The sequence below is a fragment of the Amphiura filiformis genome, chromosome 8 (assembly GCF_039555335.1).
Source record: "Amphiura filiformis chromosome 8, Afil_fr2py, whole genome shotgun sequence".
NCBI lineage: Eukaryota > Metazoa > Echinodermata > Ophiuroidea > Amphilepidida > Amphiuridae > Amphiura > Amphiura filiformis.
The window spans coordinates 46,566,219-46,578,616 of record NC_092635.1 but is presented as its reverse complement, the minus strand read 5'-3'; positions in this window follow the sequence as shown (position 1 = coordinate 46,578,616).

Here is a 12,398-nt window from a genome sequence, read left to right as displayed (position 1 = left end):
GCCTGCAAAGTCTAGAAATTGTATCCAAAAATCTTCAAACAGGCTCAAAAATAAGTTTTAAAGTTAATAGGCATTGTTAATCTGCATGAAGCCGTTTTGCTGCATCTTCGGTAGGCCTATGCAAAAAGATCATAATTGTTACTACTGAAACAGGGGGGGGGGTGTTTGTACTTCACACTCATTAACAAGTGCTTGCCAAAACAAAATGGCAAGACAGATAATCTAGAAAAGAAATTAAACTTGGTTCAAAGACGTGCTTAAATTGTTGTCTGTCACTAGTTTAGTGAGTTTTGTGCAAACTCTCGCATATTGGAGGAAAAGTCGAAATATGCGATTTTCCGCGTTTCGGCACTGATCTTTAAAACATCATTTCTCTTGAACGAAATGTCGCAGAGACATGAAATTTTCGGTGTTGAGCTACAAATTTTCTCTAATTTAATTAATAAGTGACAAATGTGGATTTTGAAAACTTTAAATCCTTATAAGGGGCGCAACACTAAATCACTACGCATTTTATGTAAGAACGAAATTCGGCTAATATAGTCCACAGTGAGTATGAGATTGTAGCGACCATATCTACCGACATGTTCACTTTAAATCACTCAATATCAGCTCATATGAATTCGACAAGTGTCTTCAATGATAACATGCAGAAAAAACCGGACATTTTATCTCAAAAGCAATTCTCTGTGGCGGATGAAGACAACTTCCGATTTTGAAATGTGAGTGGTGAATTTAGTATATTTTAGGCCATATTTTTTGCACCGCGAAATAGCGAAAAAAGTCAACGGTCATCGATATATGCCGACAAAAGTTTTGGAATCTACAGAAACAGAGCTTTAATTTGATACCAAATTTATTTTGCCAAGTATTGCAGGGACGCCAGGAATGGCGCTCGAAGTAGGCCAAAATCACACGTTATCCTATGGGACGCTTATTTAGTGTTGCGCACCCTTGTAACGGCCGTCGCTATGAACGCGTTCCTTTTACATTCTTCGCGTAAAATAAGAAATGCGCGTCATGAAATGTGTTCTATTTTAATCATGATGATAAACAAGGATTACGAAAAGTCACCCTGATGAATTATTATTGGAAAAATGCTTTATTGGCCGAGCAGGCGCCTGCAAAGTCTAGAAATTGTATCCAAAAATCTTCAAAAGGCTCAAAAATAAGTTTTAAAGTTAATAGGCATTGTTAATCTGCATGAAGCCGTTTTGCTGCATATTCAGTAGGCCTATGCAAAAAGATCATAATTGTTACTACTGAAACAGGGGGGGGGGTGTTTGTACTTCACACTCATTAACAAGTGCTTGCCAAAACAAAATGGCAAGACAGATAATCTAGAAAAGAAATTAAACTTGGTTCAAAGACGTGCTTAAATTGTTGTCTGTCACTAGTTTAGTGAGTTTTGTGCAAACTCTCGCATATTGGAGGAAAAGTCGAAATATGCGATTTTCCGCGTTTCGGCACTGATCTTTAAAACATCATTTCTCTTGAACGAAATGTCGCAGAGACATGAAATTTTCGGTGTTGAGCTACAAATTTTCTCTAATTTAATTAATAAGTGACAAATGTGGATTTTGAAAACTTTTAAATCCTTATAAGGGGCGCAACACTAAATCACTACGCATTTTATGTAAGAACGAAATTCGGCTAATATAGTCCACAGTGAGTATGAGATTGTAGCGACCATATCTACCGACATGTTCACTTTAAATCACTCAATATCAGCTCATATGAATTCGACAAGTGTCTTCAATGATAACATGCAGAAAAAACCGGACATTTTATCTCAAAAGCAATTCTCTGTGGCGGATGAAGACAACTTCCGATTTTGAAATGTGAGTGGTGAATTTAGTATATTTTTAGGCCATATTTTTGCACCGCGAAATAGCGAAAAAAGTCAACGGTCATCGATATATGCCGACAAAAGTTTTGGAATCTACAGAAACAGAGCTTTAATTTGATACCAAATTTATTTTGCCAAGTATTGCAGGGACGCCAGGAATGGCGCTCGAAGTAGGCCAAAATCACACGTTATCCTATGGGACGCTTATTTAGTGTTGCGCCCCTTGTAACGGCCGTCGCTATGAACGCGTTCCTTTTACATTCTTCGCGTAAAATAAGAAATGCGCGTCATGAAATGTGTTCTATTTTAATCATGATGATAAACAAGGATTACGAAAAGTCACCCTGATGAATTATTATTGGAAAAATGCTTTATTGGCCGAGCAGGCGCCTGCAAAGTCTAGAAATTGTATCCAAAAATCTTCAAAAAGGCTCAAAAATAAGTTTTAAAGTTAATAGGCATTGTTAATCTGCATGAAGCCGTTTTGCTGCATATTCAGTAGGCCTATGCAAAAAGATCATAATTGTTACTACTGAAACAGGGGGGGGGGTGTTTGTACTTCACACTCATTAACAAGTGCTTGCCAAAACAAAATGGCAAGACAGATAATCTAGAAAAGAAATTAAACTTGGTTCAAAGACGTGCTTAAATTGTTGTCTGTCACTAGTTTAGTGAGTTTTGTGCAAACTCTCGCATATTGGAGGAAAAGTCGAAATATGCGATTTTCCGCGTTTCGGCACTGATCTTTAAAACATCATTTCTCTTGAACGAAATGTCGCAGAGACATGAAATTTTCGGTGTTGAGCTACAAATTTTCTCTAATTTAATTAATAAGTGACAAATGTGGATTTTGAAAACTTTAAATCCTTATAAGGGGCGCAACACTAAATCACTACGCATTTTATGTAAGAACGAAATTCGGCTAATATAGTCCACAGTGAGTATGAGATTGTAGCGACCATATCTACCGACATGTTCACTTTAAATCACTCAATATCAGCTCATATGAATTCGACAAGTGTCTTCAATGATAACATGCAGAAAAAACCGGACATTTTATCTCAAAAGCAATTCTCTGTGGCGGATGAAGACAACTTCCGATTTTGAAATGTGAGTGGTGAATTTAGTATATTTTTAGGCCATATTTTTGCACCGCGAAATAGCGAAAAAGTCAACGGTCATCGATATATGCCGACAAAAGTTTTGGAATCTACAGAAACAGAGCTTTAATTTGATACCAAATTTATTTTGCCAAGTATTGCAGGGACGCCAGGAATGGCGCTCGAAGTAGGCCAAAATCACACGTTATCCTATGGGACGCTTATTTAGTGTTGCGCCCCTTGTAACGGCCGTCGCTATGAACGCGTTCCTTTTACATTCTTCGCGTAAAATAAGAAATGCGCGTCATGAAATGTGTTCTATTTTAATCATGATGATAAACAAGGATTACGAAAAGTCACCCTGATGAATTATTATTGAAAAAATGCTTTATTGGCCGAGCAGGCGCCTGCAAAGTCTAGAAATTGTATCCAAAAATCTTCAAAAAGGCTCAAAAATAAGTTTTAAAGTTAATAGGCATTGTTAATCTGCATGAAGCCGTTTTGCTGCATATTCAGTAGGCCTATGCAAAAAGATCATAATTGTTACTACTGAAACAGGGGGGGTGTTTGTACTTCACACTCATTAACAAGTGCTTGCCAAAACAAAATGGCAAGACAGATAATCTAGAAAAGAAATTAAACTTGGTTCAAAGACGTGCTTAAATTGTTGTCTGTCACTAGTTTAGTGAGTTTTGTGCAAACTCTCGCATATTGGAGGAAAAGTCGAAATATGCGATTTTCCGCGTTTCGGCACTGATCTTTAAAACATCATTTCTCTTGAACGAAATGTCGCAGAGACATGAAATTTTCGGTGTTGAGCTACAAATTTTCTCTAATTTAATTAATAAGTGACAAATGTGGATTTTGAAAACTTTTAAATCCTTATAAGGGGGCGCAACACTAAATCACTACGCATTTTATGTAAGAACGAAATTCGGCTAATATAGTCCACAGTGAGTATGAGATTGTAGCGACCATATCTACCGACATGTTCACTTTAAATCACTCAATATCAGCTCATATGAATTCGACAAGTGTCTTCAATGATAACATGCAGAAAAAACCGGACATTTTATCTCAAAAGCAATTCTCTGTGGCGGATGAAGACAACTTCCGATTTTGAAATGTGAGTGGTGAATTTAGTATATTTTTAGGCCATATTTTTGCACCGCGAAATAGCGAAAAAAAGTCAACGGTCATCGATATATGCCGACAAAAGTTTTGGAATCTACAGAAACAGAGCTTTAATTTGATACCAAATTTATTTTGCCAAGTATTGCAGGGACGCCAGGAATGGCGCTCGAAGTAGGCCAAAATCACACGTTATCCTATGGGACGCTTATTTAGTGTTGCGCCCCCTTGTAACGGCCGTCGCTATGAACGCGTTCCTTTTACATTCTTCGCGTAAAATAAGAAATGCGCGTCATGAAATGTGTTCTATTTTAATCATGATGATAAACAAGGATTACGAAAAGTCACCCTGATGAATTATTATTGGAAAAAATGCTTTATTGGCCGAGCAGGCGCCTGCAAAGTCTAGAAATTGTATCCAAAAATCTTCAAAAGGCTCAAAAATAAGTTTTAAAGTTAATAGGCATTGTTAATCTGAATGAAGCCGTTTGGCGGCATATTCAGTAGGCCTATGCAAAAAGATCATAATTGTTACTACTGAAACAGGGGGGGGGGGGTGTTTGTACTTCACACTCATTAACAAGTGCTTGCCAAAACAAAATGGCAAGACAGATAATCTAGAAAAGAAATTAAACTTGGTTCAAAGACGTGCTTAAATTGTTGTCTGTCACTAGTTTAGTGAGTTTTGTGCAAACTCTCGCATATTGGAGGAAAAGTCGAAATATGCGATTTTCCGCGTTTCGGCACTGATCTTTAAAACATCATTTCTCTTGAACGAAATGTCGCAGAGACATGAAATTTTCGGTGTTGAGCTACAAATTTTCTCTAATTTAATTAATAAGTGACAAATGTGGATTTTGAAAACTTTTAAATCCTTATAAGGGGGCGCAACACTAAATCACTACGCATTTTATGTAAGAACGAAATTCGGCTAATATAGTCCACAGTGAGTATGAGATTGTAGCGACCATATCTACCGACATGTTCACTTTAAATCACTCAATATCAGCTCATATGAATTCGACAAGTGTCTTCAATGATAACATGCAGAAAAAACCGGACATTTTATCTCAAAAGCAATTCTCTGTGGCGGATGAAGACAACTTCCGATTTTGAAATGTGAGTGGTGAATTTAGTATATTTTTAGGCCATATTTTTTGCACCGCGAAATAGCGAAAAAGTCAACGGTCATCGATATATGCCGACAAAAGTTTTGGAATCTACAGAAACAGAGCTTTAATTTGATACCAAATTTATTTTGCCAAGTATTGCAGGGACGCCAGGAATGGCGCTCGAAGTAGGCCAAAATCACACGTTATCCTATGGGACGCTTATTTAGTGTTGCGCCCCTTGTAACGGCCGTCGCTATGAACGCGTTCCTTTTACATTCGTCGCGTAAAATAAGAAATGCGCGTCATGAAATGTGTTCTATTTTAATCATGATGATAAACAAGGATAACGAAAAGTCACCCTGATGAATTATTATTGAGAAAAATGCTTTATTGGCCGAGCAGGCGCCTGCAAAGTCTAGAAATTGTATCCAAAAATCTTCAAAAAGGCTCAAAATGGGATTTAAAGTTAATAGGCATTGTTAAACGGAATGAAGCCGTTTTGCTGCATATTCAGTAGGCCTATGCAAAAAGATCATAATTGTTACTACTGAAACAGGGGGGTGTTTGTACTTCACACTCATTAACAAGTGCTTGCCAAAACAAAATGGCAAGACAGATAATCTAGAAAAGAAATTAAACTTGGTTCAAAGACGTGCTTAAATTGTTGTCTGTCACTAGTTTAGTGAGTTTTGTGCAAACTCTCGCATATTGGAGGAAAAGTCGAAATATGCGATTTTCCGCGTTTCGGCACTGATCTTTAAAACATCATTTCTCTTGAACGAAATGTCGCAGAGACATGAAATTTTCGGTGTTGAGCTACAAATTTTCTCTAATTTAATTAATAAGTGACAAATGTGGATTTTGAAAACTTTTAAATCCTTATAAGGGGGGCGCAACACTAAATCACTACGCATTTTATGTAAGAACGAAATTCGGCTAATATAGTCCACAGTGAGTATGAGATTGTAGCGACCATATCTACCGACATGTTCACTTTAAATCACTCAATATCAGCTCATATGAATTCGACAAGTGTCTTCAATGATAACATGCAGAAAAAACCGGACATTTTATCTCAAAAGCAATTCTCTGTGGCGGATGAAGACAACTTCCGATTTTGAAATGTGAGTGGTGAATTTAGTATATTTTAGGCCATATTTTTGCACCGCGAAATAGCGAAAAAAGTCAACGGTCATCGATATATGCCGACAAAAGTTTTGGAATCTACAGAAACAGAGCTTTAATTTGATACCAAATTTATTTTGCCAAGTATTGCAGGGACGCCAGGAATGGCGCTCGAAGTAGGCCAAAATCACACGTTATCCTATGGGACGCTTATTTAGTGTTGCGCCCCCCTTGTAACGGCCGTCGCTATGAACGCGTTCCTTTTACATTCTTCGCGTAAAATAAGAAATGAGCGTCATGAAATGTGTTCTATTTTAATCATGATGATAAACAAGGATTACGAAAAGTCACCCTGATGAATTATTATTGGAAAAAATGCTTTATTGGCCGAGCAGGCGCCTGCAAAGTCTAGAAATTGTATCCAAAAATCTTCAAAAAGGCTCAAAAATAAGTTTTAAAGTTAATAGGCATTGTTAATCTGCATGAAGCCGTTTTGCTGCATATTCAGTAGGCCTATGCAAAAAGATCATAATTGTTACTACTGAAACAGGGGGGGGGGTGTTTGTACTTCACACTCATTAACAAGTGCTTGCCAAAACAAAATGGCAAGACAGATAATCTAGAAAAGAAATTAAACTTGGTTCAAAGACGTGCTTAAATTGTTGTCTGTCACTAGTTTAGTGAGTTTTGTGCAAACTCTCGCATATTGGAGGAAAAGTCGAAATATGCGATTTTCCGCGTTTCGGCACTGATCTTTAAAACATCATTTCTCTTGAACGAAATGTCGCAGAGACATGAAATTTTCGGTGTTGAGCTACAAATTTTCTCTAATTTAATTAATAAGTGACAAATGTGGATTTTGAAAACTTTTAAATCCTTATAAGGGGGCGCAACACTAAATCACTACGCATTTTATGTAAGAACGAAATTCGGCTAATATAGTCCACAGTGAGTATGAGATTGTAGCGACCATATCTACCGACATGTTCACTTTAAATCACTCAATATCAGCTCATATGAATTCGACAAGTGTCTTCAATGATAACATGCAGAAAAAAACCGGACATTTTATCTCAAAAGCAATTCTCTGTGGCGGATGAAGACAACTTCCGATTTTGAAATGTGAGTGGTGAATTTAGTATATTTTTTAGGCCATATTTTTTGCACCGCGAAATAGCGAAAAAAGTCAACGGTCATCGATATATGCCGACAAAAGTTTTGGAATCTACAGAAACAGAGCTTTAATTTGATACCAAATTTATTTTGCCAAGTATTGCAGGGACGCCAGGAATGGCGCTCGAAGTAGGCCAAAATCACACGTTATCCTATGGGACGCTTATTTAGTGTTGCGCCCCTTGTAACGGCCGTCGCTATGAACGCGTTCCTTTTACATTCTTCGCGTAAAATAAGAAATGCGCGTCATGAAATGTGTTCTATTTTAATCATGATGATAAACAAGGATTACGAAAAGTCACCCTGATGAATTATTATTGGAAAAAATGCTTTATTGGCCGAGCAGGCGCCTGCAAAGTCTAGAAATTGTATCCAAAAATCTTCAAAAGGCTCAAAAATAAGTTTTAAAGTTAATAGGCATTGTTAATCTGCATGAAGCCGTTTTGCTGCATATTCAGTAGGCCTATGCAAAAGATCATAATTGTTACTACTGAAACAGGGGGGGGGGTGTTTGTACTTCACACTCATTAACAAGTGCTTGCCAAAACAAAATGGCAAGACAGATAATCTAGAAAAGAAATTAAACTTGGTTCAAAGACGTGCTTAAATTGTTGTCTGTCACTAGTTTAGTGAGTTTTGTGCAAACCCTCGCATATTGGAGGAAAAGTCGAAATATGCGATTTTCCGCGTTTCGGCACTGATCTTTAAAACATCATTTCTCTTGAACGAAATGTCGCAGAGACATGAAATTTTCGGTGTTGAGCTACAAATTTTCTCTAATTTAATTAATAAGTGACAAATGTGGATTTTGAAAACTTTTAAATCCTTATAACGGCCGTCGCTATGAACGCGTTCCTTTTACATTCTTCGCGTAAAATAAGAAATGCGCGTCATGAAATGTGTTCTATTTTAATCATGATGATAAACAAGGATTACGAAAAGTCACCCTGATGAATTATTATTGGAAAAATGCTTTATTGGCCGAGCAGGCGCCTGCAAATCTAGAAATTGTATCCAAAAATCTTCAAAAAGCTCAAAAATAAGTTTTAAAGTTAATAGGCATTGTTAATCTGCATGAAGCCGTTTTGCTGCATATTCAGTAGGCCTATGCAAAAGATCATAATTGTTACTACTGAAATGGGGGTGTTTGTACTTCACACTCATTAACAAGTGCTTTAGGCAAAACAAAATGGCAAGACAGATAATCTAGAAAAGAAATTAAACTTGGTTCAAAGATATATGCGAAATTGTTGTCTGTCACTAGTTTAGTGAGTTTTGTGCAAACTCGCATATTTGAAAAGTCGAAATATGCGATTTTCCGCGTTTCGGCACTGATCTTTAAAACATCATTTCTCTTGAACGAAATGTCGCAGAGACATGAAATTTTCGGTGTTGAGCTACAAATTTTCTCTAATTTAATTAATAAGTGACAAATGTGGATTTTGAAAACTTTTAAATCCTTGTAACGGCCGTCGCTATGAACGCGTTCCTTTTACATTCTTCGCGTAAAATAAGAAATGCGCGTCATGAAATGTGTTCTATTTTAATCATGATGATAAACAAGGATTACGAAAAGTCACCCTGATGAATTATTATTGGAAAAAATGCTTTATTGGCCGAGCAGGCGCCTGCAAAGTCTAGAAATTGTATCCAAAAATCTTCAAAAGGCTCAAAAATGGGTTTTAAAGTTAATAGGCATTGTTACTATGCATAAACCCGTTTTGGTGCATAAGCAGTAGGCCTATGCAAAAAGATCATAATTGTTACTACTGAAACAGGGGGGGGGGTGTTTGTACTTCACACTCATTAACAAGTGCTTGCCAAAACAAAATGGCAAGACAGATAATCTAGAAAAGAAATTAAACTTGGTTCAAAGACGTGCTTAAATTGTTGTCTGTCACTAGTTTAGTGAGTTTTGTGCAAACTCTCGCATATTGGAGGAAAAGTCGAAATATGCGATTTTCCGCGTTTCGGCACTGATCTTTAAAACATCATTTCTCTTGAACGAAATGTCGCAGAGACATGAAATTTTCGGTGTTGAGCTACAAATTTTCTCTAATTTAATTAATAAGTGACAAATGTGGATTTTGAAAACTTTTAAATCCTTATAAGGGGCGCAACACTAAATCACTACGCATTTTATGTAAGAACGAAATTCGGCTAATATAGTCCACAGTGAGTATGAGATTGTAGCGACCATATCTACCGACATGTTCACTTTAAATCACTCAATATCAGCTCATATGAATTCGACAAGTGTCTTCAATGATAACATGCAGAAAAAACCGGACATTTTATCTCAAAAGCAATTCTCTGTGGCGGATGAAGACAACTTCCGATTTTGAAATGTGAGTGGTGAATTTAGTATATTTTAGGCCATATTTTTTGCACCGCGAAATAGCGAAAAAAAGTCAACGGTCATCGATATATGCCGACAAAAGTTTTGGAATCTACAGAAACAGAGCTTTAATTTGATACCAAATTTATTTTGCCAAGTATTGCAGGGACGCCAGGAATGGCGCTCGAAGTAGGCCAAAATCACACGTTATCCTATGGGACGCTTATTTAGTGTTGCGCCCCTTGTAACGGCCGTCGCTATGAACGCGTTCCTTTTACATTCTTCGCGTAAAATAAGAAATGCGCGTCATGAAATGTGTTCTATTTTAATCATGATGATAAACAAGGATTACGAAAAGTCACCCTGATGAATTATTATTGGAAAAAATGCTTTATTGGCCGAGCAGGCGCCTGCAAAGTCTAGAAATTGTATCCAAAAATCTTCAAAAGGCTCAAAAATAAGTTTTAAAGTTAATAGGCATTGTTAATCTGCATGAAGCCGTTTTGCTGCATATTCAGTAGGCCTATGCAAAAAGATCATAATTGTTACTACTGAAACAGGGGGGTGTTTGTACTTCACACTCATTAACAAGTGCTTGCCAAAACAAAATGGCAAGACAGATAATCTAGAAAAGAAATTAAACTTGGTTCAAAGACGTGCTTAAATTGTTGTCTGTCACTAGTTTAGTGAGTTTTGTGAAACTCTCGCATATTGGAGGAAAAGTCGAAATATGCGATTTTCCGCGTTTCGGCACTGATCTTTAAAACATCATTTCTCTTGAACGAAATGTCGCAGAGACATGAAATTTTCGGTGTTGAGCTACAAATTTTCTCTAATTTAATTAATAAGTGACAAATGTGGATTTTGAAAACTTTTAAATCCTTATAAGGGGCGCAACACTAAATCACTACGCATTTTATGTAAGAACGAAATTCGGCTAATATAGTCCACAGTGAGTATGAGATTGTAGCGACCATATCTACCAACATGTTCACTTTAAATCACTCAATATCAGCTCATATGAATTCGACAAGTGTCTTCAATGATAACATGCAGAAAAAACCGGACATTTTATCTCAAAAGCAATTCTCTGTGGCGGATGAAGACAACTTCCGATTTTGAAATGTGAGTGGTGAATTTAGTATATTTTTAGGCAATATTGTGTGCACCGCGAAATAGCGAAAAAAGTCAACGGTCATCGATATATGCCGACAAAAGTTTTGGAATCTACAGAAACAGAGCTTTAATTTGATACCAAATTTATTTTGCCAAGTATTGCAGGGACGCCAGGAATGGCGCTCGAAGTAGGCCAAAATCACACGTTATCCTATGGGACGCTTATTTAGTGTTGCGCCCCTTGTAACGGCCGTCGCTATGAACGCGTTCCTTTACATTCTTCGCGTAAAATAAGAAATGCGCGTCATGAAATGTGTTCTATTTTAATCATGATGATAAACAAGGATTACGAAAAGTCACCCTGATGAATTATTATTGGAAAAATGCTTTATTGGCCGAGCAGGCGCCTGCAAAGTCTAGAAATTGTATCCAAAAATCTTCAAAAAGGCTCAAATAAGTTTTAAAGTTAATAGGCATTGTTAATCTGCATGAAGCCGTTTTGCTGCATATTCAGTAGGCCTATGCAAAAGATCATAATTGTTACTACTGAAACAGGGGGGGTGTTTGTACTTCACACTCATTAACAAGTGCTTGCCAAAACAAAATGGCAAGACAGATAATCTAGAAAAGAAATTAAACTTGGTTCAAAGACGTGCTTAAATTGTTGTCTGTCACTAGTTTAGTGAGTTTTGTGCAAACTCTCGCATATTGGAGGAAAAGTCGAAATATGCGATTTCCGCGTTTCGGCACTGATCTTTAAAACATCATTTCTCTTGAACGAAATGTCGCAGAGACATGAAATTTTCGGTGTTGAGCTACAAATTTTCTCTAATTTAATTAATAAGTGACAAATGTGGATTTTGAAAACTTTTAAATCCTTATAAGGGGCGCAACACTAAATCACTACGCATTTTATGTAAGAACGAAATTCGGCTAATATAGTCCACAGTGAGTATGAGATTGTAGCGACATATCTACGGACATGTTCACTTTAAATCACTCAATATCAGCTCATATGAATTCGACAAGTGTCTTCAATGATAACATGCAGAAAAAACCGGACATTTTATCTCAAAAGCAATTCTCTGTGGCGGATGAAGACAACTTCCGATTTTGAAATGTGAGTGGTGAATTTAGTATATTTTTAGGCCATATTTTTTGCTCCGCGAAATAGCGAAAAAAGTCAACGGTCATCGATATATGCCGACAAAAGTTTTGGAATCTACAGAAACAGAGCTTTAATTTGATACCAAATTTATTTTGCCAAGTATTGCAGGGACGCCAGGAATGGCGCTCGAAGTAGGCCAAAATCACACGTTATCCTATGGGACGCTTATTTAGTGTTGCGCCCCCTTGTAACGGCCGTCGCTATGAACGCGTTCCTTTTACATTCTTCGCGTAAAATAAGAAATGCGCGTCATGAAATGTGTTCTATTTTAATCATGATGATAAAC